The sequence below is a fragment of the Plectropomus leopardus genome, chromosome 16 (assembly GCF_008729295.1).
Source record: "Plectropomus leopardus isolate mb chromosome 16, YSFRI_Pleo_2.0, whole genome shotgun sequence".
Classification (NCBI taxonomy): domain Eukaryota; kingdom Metazoa; phylum Chordata; class Actinopteri; order Perciformes; family Serranidae; genus Plectropomus; species Plectropomus leopardus.
In genome coordinates this window covers 30,071,956-30,081,035 of record NC_056478.1, presented here as the reverse complement: position 1 = coordinate 30,081,035, position 9,080 = coordinate 30,071,956, and the positions used below count along the sequence as shown (strand labels likewise).

At 41.2% G+C, this 9,080-nt stretch overlaps 1 protein-coding gene across 1 annotated transcript in view; it reads left to right on the top strand.

Annotated features, from left to right (window-relative positions):
- The first annotated feature begins 825 nt into the window (after window positions 1–825).
- snap25a (synaptosome associated protein 25a) overlaps window positions 826–9,080 on the top strand; it is a 50,758-nt gene continuing 42,503 nt past the window's right edge. The window contains exon 1 of the mRNA XM_042503251.1: window positions 826–982. The gene's annotated coding sequence lies outside the window, so the exon portion shown is untranslated. The remainder of the gene's footprint in view (window positions 983–9,080) is intronic.

The following is a 9,080-nucleotide window of genomic DNA, read 5'->3' as shown; positions in this document are numbered from 1 at the left end:
CCGGACTCTCGTATGAAAGTCCAGGGTTTGTTGGCCCACACATCATACCGGCAGTATTTGAACCTGCTGTATCACATACGGTTGCGGCAGATGCTGCCATCCAGCCATCCGTGAGGGTATAATATCCCAATTGGTTCTGTCCGGCTGTATTCTCACTTGACACTGTCCAATGGTATTTCATGCAGATGCAAAAGGTGGCTTTTAGGGTCTTAATCTTACACCAAAAGCGCTGCCAAAGTTACAGTATTTGATGACTAAGGACTAAGAGCAGGTGGTTACCACAGACGCTGACACATGAACCACTGAGATTTGATTAGTCATGGTGGTTGTGACAAGTCAGAGTGCTTTGGATTCAAATGATAGTGAAAAAGTTTCCATGTTCAGTATAATATCTGCTGACCAGGAGACCAGTCTAGTGAGCAGTGACAGTGCGAGGTTTGTTTTTCTGGCGTATGGCCTGGTTTTATTCTGGTGCCTTAATAAAATTAGACCTATTAGGTTGCAAAATCCCAAATATCCTGTGAAATTAAATGTCAGTTGCATCATTTCAGGACAATTCTGCATTCGCTGGTGGGTCTGTGTCAATATATAAAAACTGATGTAACCATGAATCATCCACGGGTTGTTGCATGTACATGTGGCCGGTTAATGAAACATACAACAAAACATCTGGAATATTCAACTGCTGCACGTGCAGCTACCCATTATAACAAAGACTTTTAGAAGTCTCTCTCTCCCTCTCTCTTTGACAGATATCTATTAAAAGCTGCTGCTGACGTCAAAAGTGTCCGCCATCTTTGACGAGAGCTGCACTGCCCCCCCCCACACCCACCCCTCATTGAAGAAGAAGTGAGGAGGAATCAGCCGACGCGCAGTGCCTTTGCAGCATCCCGGTCATATATACAGAGAGAGGCTGCTATCGCTTAGCTGTTGATATACATTTCCTCCCATACTGACTGCGGGGCTCCGACAACAGGCACAGGTAAGACTGGAGACATTTTACACTCGAGTTTTAACATTCATCTCGCCGAAGCTGGCTGTTTTTTATGCGGTAAAGGAGCGAATGAAAACGTTGGATGACTGCTTGTTGAGTTATTTGCTTTGCTTTTAGGTTTGTTTGGTGGTATTTTTGTTAGTGGGGAGAGAAGGGTGATGGAAGGAGAGGAGGAAGGCAATGCGTGACTTCTCGAGTGATAAATCTGGAGCGCGCAGTGGGCTGCTGAGAGAATGGATGCGGTGTGCTATAATGCGTATATTCCATGTGGGCGTTTTCGGTGGTTCAGCACCTTGGACAGGGCGTATTTGTGGGGGTTTAGCACCTCGGACAGGGCATTTTTTGGGGGGGGGGGCTCAGCACTTCGGACAGCGCTACAGTGGGGGAAAACAGAGGAGGTGAGCTGGGAGTCTCAGCAACTCGATGCTGTCTGAGTCCAGCATCTCTCCAGCCATTTTACAGCCGATGGTTTTCTTCCAAATTGGTGTCGTGGCTGACTGACTGAGAGCCTCGTTTCAGTCATCGGAGCTGAGACACGCAGCAGGTAGACTGCTGATGTCGCAGCAAGACGGTGAACAACAAGCATGACATTCAAGGGGTTAAAAATCAACGCTGATTGGAACATAGGCTGATTGCGGCGGTCTGATGAGGAGAATGTCATGTTATAGTAAACTGCGCCATGGTGGAGGAGTCGGTGGGAGGAGGGTAGCCGATATAAACAGGGGAGGGGGGGTAGATGCATGATCCAGCTCCGTGAATGCGTCGCTTCTTTCCTTCCTTCCTTCCTTTCTTTCTTTCTGTCTTTCTCTAACGCAGTGTCTTTGCATCACAAATCCACGGCTCGTTGACGTGACGGAGGCATGAAGGGAGATCGAAAATATCCCGCTGGTGAAGGCGGGGGCGGGTAGGGGAGGGTTTCAGGCGGGTAATGGGGATGAAGAAGAGATTCGGGGAGGACCGCGGTGAAACCCGCACTATGACAGCCTCGCTCCCCATCACCAACACCACCACCCCCTCAGGATCCATTCACCCAGCCAAATCACTGTCAATGAGCCCTGCACGCGCTGTCTGTCAATCACCCGTGGCGCACGATGCCCAGGTGCTAATTTGTACCCACATGCGCCAGTGTGTACCCGTTTTGAGTGCTGCATATATAGCCCAAGCCACGCACACACAACAAAGGCTATATTGCAAAGACAAGAGTCCACGTAGACCCTATATTTCAGGGGCATGCAGGGTTGGACTAGGGTTAGGGTTTTCCTAATTGTCCCTGCATTTGCTGTGTAATGAAACTGATTTAACCCCTTCACTAGAAGACTAGGTGGATTCCTGCAGGTTATTGGCGCTCTCCGGTTGCCTTTGGGTATTAGAGGCACTATATAAAAAATGTGCCCTGCCTTAGGGGAGAAACACTCGATGTCTGGATTGTGTGTTGACGCCCCTGTGCTGCATGTCATGAGCAGACTGCTGCGAGAGGTACCCGAGCCTTGTGATGCACAAACAGAGATGATAGTTGGTTGTCCTGAGCTCTGACGATGCGGCAGATCAGATATGGGAGTCTGTTGGTTTGTGGCGCACCTGGAATTATTTTATATGAGCACACGTGGTGTTAAGCTTGGGTGATGGCAGATGCTGTCAGTGCATGCATGGTGAAATGTTTGCCACTTGACTGTGCCATGAGGGTTACAATTACCAACAGATGTCCTCGCATTCCTTTAGTGTTTTTTTTAAAGAAGAATAGAAGAATAGCCTACATGCTTGAGCCACTGCACTGATGGCTGTGAGTTTATCACAATGGCACATTACACCCCCCAGTGTACAAACCCCCCAACACCCCCCCCCCCCCCGCCATGGATGCTCCAGTTGCCATGACTGCTATACCATGTCGCGTTATGCGGCTTGCACTGTTTGGACTGCAGAGAGGGAGAGACAGAAACAGGGAGGGGGTGGTGATGTTTGGGGGGGAGGGGAGGGGTGTCAGGCCTTTACTGCACACACAGTGTGAAGGGGCTGCTGCTGCTGCTGCTGCTGCTGGAGAAATGGTGACTCACGACACCATCACCATGCGCTGATTGTTTCTCAGAAACACTCTCGCCCTTTGTTCGTTTCACATGGCTGCTTTGACGCCTGCCTGCACCGTTCTGAGCTACAGCGAGTATGATCGATGCTTGTGATCACTGATGGTTGCGCAATGCGTGTTTTCGTGCAGGTGCAGGTTTCGTTTGTTTCCTTTTCACCAACATCTGTCTGTCTGATTCTAGCCAGTACTGATAATCAGCCGTAAGGACGCACAAAAAGACTGAGAAATGCAGACCAGCGTCGTGCTCTCTAGAGTTTTTATGGTTTAAAAGGTCCTTAACAGGCCCCACCACTCACCTCAAGTCTACATATGCATAAGCAACAACACACATTAACCTCATCCTGCAGCCACATTAACCTGGAGCGGCATCACTTTGCTTGTGTGCTTTCAGATATCTTTTACAAGTATTCAAACCTTTGAACCCTTTCAGAAACATAGGAGAAAAGGCAATGGGCAACTTGGTAAGAAATATTCCGCAAATTGGAAGAAATTAGTAGATTTAGAAAATGATTTTAAAAAAAGGTCAGGGGGGATGTCTAGGGAAAAAAGAAAAAAACTAGGGAATAATATAGGTATTGCTAATTGTCTTAATAACATATTCGAAATCATGTTATTGAATTATTTTAATTTTTAAGCCCTTTTTGCAGGTCATTTTATTTTTACAAAAATCTTTTTCTTTTTTTTTGATTTATATATTTTTTTAAACTAATTTGCAGGTAATTTTCTTTTTCTTTTTACTCATGAATTGCCAATTTTAATTTTTAATTGTTTCTGTCAATGCTCATTGCTTTTACTCCATGTTTTTGAAAGAAATCCAGTCAGTTTGCTCATGTTTCAAAGGACTAACCCTCTCTCAAATGAAATGAAACAGACCATCACCTTTAACAGTTTTAGTTGGACCTTCTCGGTTGATCTTTGGCATTTCTGGAAGCATCTGTCTGAGCTGCTTATCGGCTGAAGTCTTAGTATTTGTAGGCCGTCAGAAATTCTTCAAATCAAACACCTTCAGTATTGCTTCATCTTGTCAGACTACACTCTTAGAAATAAAGGTTCCAAAAAGGTTCATCCTAAAGAGCTGAGGTTCTACCCAGAACCATTTGCTTATTAAGACTTTTTTTTTTGAAGGAGAAGAAAGGGTTCTTTGTAAAAGTGATCCTTTAAGAACTAAGGCCTTGGTTAATGGAAGAGTGATCTATAGGTAATGTAGTCAATAGCTTTTTTTAGAGAACCTCTGGGTCGTGTCTAGATTAAACCCATGGAATATAAAAGGGTTCTCAGTAGAACAGACTGGATGGGTTCAAGATGAAACCCTTGGACTATAAAAGAGGTCCCAGAAGAATCCATTTGGTGAGTTTTAGATGAAACCCTTGGACTATAAAAGGGTTCTTGAAGAATCCAGTGGGTAAGTTCTAGATGAAATGTGCAGAATATGAAAAGGTTCTCAATAAAGTCCCCTAAATGGGATTCTATATAACACAATGGAATTTGAATAAGAAGGTTAAGAGGTTTTTTGATAGAGCCTCCTGAGAGAGTTCTGGGTGGAACCATCATACCATAGAAGAGTTCTCTGTAGAACCTCTTGTAGCAGCTTCTGGGTGGAAACTTTAATAGGTGGTTCTAGGTATTACCCTTTATGTTGGGTTCTATGTAGATCCCTCAGATGGGGTTTCAGTTGGAATTCTCAATAAAAGGTTCTACAAGGAACCAAAAAGATTTCTCCTATGGGACAAGCCAAAGAATCCTATATGGCTCTCATTGGTAACTTCATTTCTAACGCCAACTACCCAGCGAGGCAGTCGCTGATCACAAAACGCTGTTTGGGCCTGAATCCAACCTCAGCGCAGGAGATACAAAACCATCATTCTTTGCTCAAGGGCACTTAAAAATGCCCTTGAGCAAAGACCCCTGCCTGGCTGCCTCTGCTGTGTAGCGCTGTGGATTGGGGGTGTGAGCTGAACACCCTGCTGCGGTTTGTTACTCGCCGTCACGGTGCAGCTCAGATTTGAGCTGCATGACAAACAGAATCATCCTCGTGGATTCAGCAGAGCTTGTTCTGCAGCTGACGCAGTACTAACTGTGAGATGCCGCGGATAATAAACGCCACGTGCGAGTCCAGTATGCTGCTGTTTCTCCGTTTTTCTGTCCAGTGCTGTCCATTCTTGGTTCATAGTCCAGATTCTGAGGAGACACAGCTGTTCTGTGTGAGGAGGGGTGTGTCTGCGTCTCGGAGAACAGGCGTTAGTTATTTTTCAGGATATTTTATCATTTCTGTGCAAAGTCACTCTGCCCTGGAAACTGTGGGGCAACTGAGATGGGAACTGGAGGATTGTAGATTTGAGGCATGGTGGTGCGCACACACACACACAAACAAATAAACAAACACACAAACAGAGGTCCAATTATAGTAGTAGAATATACAATAAAGACATGAATAAACCTGAGTTTAGACCAAAGCTCTTAATTTTATTCTAAAAATGATTACACAAGTTTTTGTGTGTAAAGAAAAAACAAAAAAAAAAAAACATTGCATCGACACGTAAACTATTTATTAGTTAAATAATTGACTGTATATTGCAAAACTTACTTTAATAATGGATTTGAAATTCATGTTTAATTACATGCATCATATATGTATATATATTTACCCTTAAAGGTTGACATATGTGGAAAATTATTAATGGAATCTACAATATGCCCATATGAGAAAACCTTATATGAGAAAAGTCAAAGTTGAAATATATATTTGGAACAAATATATAAATATCAAGTATGTCCATACATGTAAAGTCATATGCCTTTATAAGTATTTCATATTATGAATGCATTTGCAGCCATATAACAGATTTTTGTATGGAAAGAAAAGACTTAAACTTTGTTTTTGACTGAACCATGTGGTCTTTTTCATCACAGTCTGACTTTAGCTTTGAAGAAACAAATATTACAGACACTTTAGCTTACACGTGATATGATATTTGTGGCAGATCCGATTTTTGAGAGCATTTGAAACAGAGCAAACTACAAATACAGCAAAAAATATTACAAAATACATGACACAACAAAAAAAGATTATATAAATCTACTGTATTAGGACCTTACAAGTTACCATAACACTCCATGCCTCAAAGGAAACATTGGACTTTTTGGGAAACAAGTTTATTGTAATTCTTGCTGAGGGTTACATAGCTTAGCTTAGACTGGAAACAGTGGGGAACCATTTGACATGTCTTCTCCTGGTGTATCAAAATCCAAAGTAAGAAAGTGGATTTTTGTTTGTTTTTTTTTTAAATTTTTTTTGACAGAGTGGCTAAGCCATGTTAGCTGTTTTCAGTCCTTAAACTAAGGTACTGTAACCAACTCCCTCTGGTAGCTTCATAGAGATAAGGGCTGAGCTAACTCAATACTATCTGCTAGCTTGGTTAGCATGGTGCTACATGGTTAAAGTTGTTGGAGTGGCTCAGGGGTAGAGTGGGTTGGCCTCTAATTGGGAGGTCAGTGGTTCGATTCCTGGCTTGGCAAACTTTTCCTGTACATGAAACAGGAGAGCAGAGCTGTGACATAGAAGAAAAACAGCATAACGTCTGGAGTTACTTGAAGAAAAAGGCAGAAAGTGTTCATTTCTCCCCAGTGACTGTGAGATATATGAGAGCAATAGCTGAGCGGCAACAAAAATGGCAAGTCAGGGTGAAAGGCAGGGCTGAGCTTTGTGTCCAGTCAGCCCTCGTGGGATGACCTCTCGCTGTCTCTGAGACACTCTGAGAACAACAACGCAGAGACAAAATGGCTGCTGCCGAGGCCTCCGAGCTGTGACGAAGCACGGAGGAAGATTGTTGTGGTGCGTTGCTTTGCTCACCAGACCACATCATACAGTTTGACTGTTACAGGCGACATCTCTTTTCTTCTTTCAGACGCCTTTCACAAGTATTTCAAGCTTCGAACCCACAGCAAATTGGTGCAGTTTCTTTTAAAAACACAGGGGAAAGAAAAGGCAATGAGTGACTGGGTAAGAAATATCCCACAAATTGCAAGAAACTAGTAGATTTAGAAAATTATTTTTAAAAAGCTAGGGGAAATGGAAAAAAAGCTAGGGGAAAACTAAATGTATAATTTTCATAATTACTTATTACTTAAAAAAAGAAAAAGCTTCTTTTCAATATTTTAACCAATTTTCAGGTAATTTCCTTGTCCTTTTAATTAATTTCTTGCTAAATTTTGGGTAGTTTCTGCTTTTGTTGCTCATTGCCCTTCTTCCCATGATTTTGAAAGAAACCAAGCCAATTTGCACTGGTTTCAAAGGGTTAAGTAAGCAGCAATAGTTGCTTATTTCAGTCGTTTTTAAGAGAAAGAGACAAAGTGTTATTGGTTTTATTTTTTATTTTTGGATGGAATGACGTGACTGCATTATGTAGGGGCGGTAAATGGTTCATAACGGAGGCAGGTCACAGATATGAGGAGCATACTGTAACCATCGTGACTCTCTTCAGTGCTCGCACTAAAGCATGACTTCTCTAAATTTAGTTTCCTTTATCTTACCTCCGTTGTGCTCTCTCACAGAAGCGATATGACAGCTACAGAAAGTTCATTTCATCTCCCCAGTGATGCTCTCGCTTTAGAGCTTTTCTGGAACCAAAAATAATAATTAAAAAAAAAACAACTCCATCTTTTTACCTTTTAAAGGCACATTTCTGAGCGAGTTATGTGTGAAGCCGCTCCATGGCGCTGACAGCCACCGTCATCATTCTGCCATCTGTCCTCTCTGCCGCTCTCACAGGCTCACATTATCATTCTTTTGATTAATGGAGAGAATACAGGCCGCCAAAATGAAAGTGATGAGAAAGAGATGGAGTGAGAGAAGGGAGGGAGATGGAGAGACAGAAAGTGGAAACGTGGAGAATCAATATAAGCAGGAAAAATTTGCAAAATTCTTGCCAGGTGGAGTCGATTAAAGAAATGCTGCAAAAATAAATTGTTTATATAGAGAAAGTTAACCTTTTGAGACCTAGGCTAATTAATTTAATTGAATAATTTATTTTTTCAAACACACAGGGAAAGGCAATGTAAACTTCAGAAGAAATCATCCAAAAATTAGCAAGAAATTATTATAAAGCACAAAAAATTACCTGAAATATTTCCACCCCCCCCCCCCCAAAAAAAAAACACAAAACAAAGAAAGTAAGTTTGAAAAAAACAAGCAAACAAACAAAAAGAAAAAACAACAACGAGGAAGTGACCTGAAAAAAACATCTTAAAAATTAAAGTAATTTTGTAAAAATATTTTTAAATAATTAGTCATGAATTATAGTTATTCTTACATTTTTCCCTAGCTTTTTTGGAAATTCAGTTTTCTAAATCTACTTATTTCTTGCATTTTTATCAAGTTACTCATTGCCTTCTTTTCCAGTGTTTTTTATAGCGAACCTTTTGAAATTGCCTTGATTTCTTTTAAAAATATGTCGAGAAGGCAATTAGTCAAAGACAAAAAGACATAGCCCAACCACCCCCCATCCCCCACTCCTCAAAAAAGAATGGTAAAAAAAGTGTGTGTGTGTGTGTGTGTGTGTGTGTATTATCCCAAAAACATAGAAAAAATTATTTCACCGAATTATACAATTTTTTTCAAGTACTTTTCCCAAGTCTAGTTTGTGAACGTTCTCTTTTCTTTTCCTTTTTTTTCTTTTTTCCTTCTCTTTTTCTTTCTTGCCTTTTTTTGACAAATTTCAGGTACATTTTTTTGTTTAATGTTACAAAATTGCTATACATTTTAAAGCACTTTCTCAGGTAATTTCTGAACTTTCTTTCTTTCTTTCTTTCTTTTTTGCTAATTTTGGAGTACTTTTTTGTACTTTTTTGGTAATTTCCCACTAATATTGGTGAGAAAAATATTCCACAAATTGGAAGACATTAGTAGATTTCGATGCTAATTATCAAAATAACATTTGAAATTATGTTATAGAATTAATTCAATTTTTAAGCACTTTTTTCCAGGTAATTTCTTTAGGTAAAATCAAG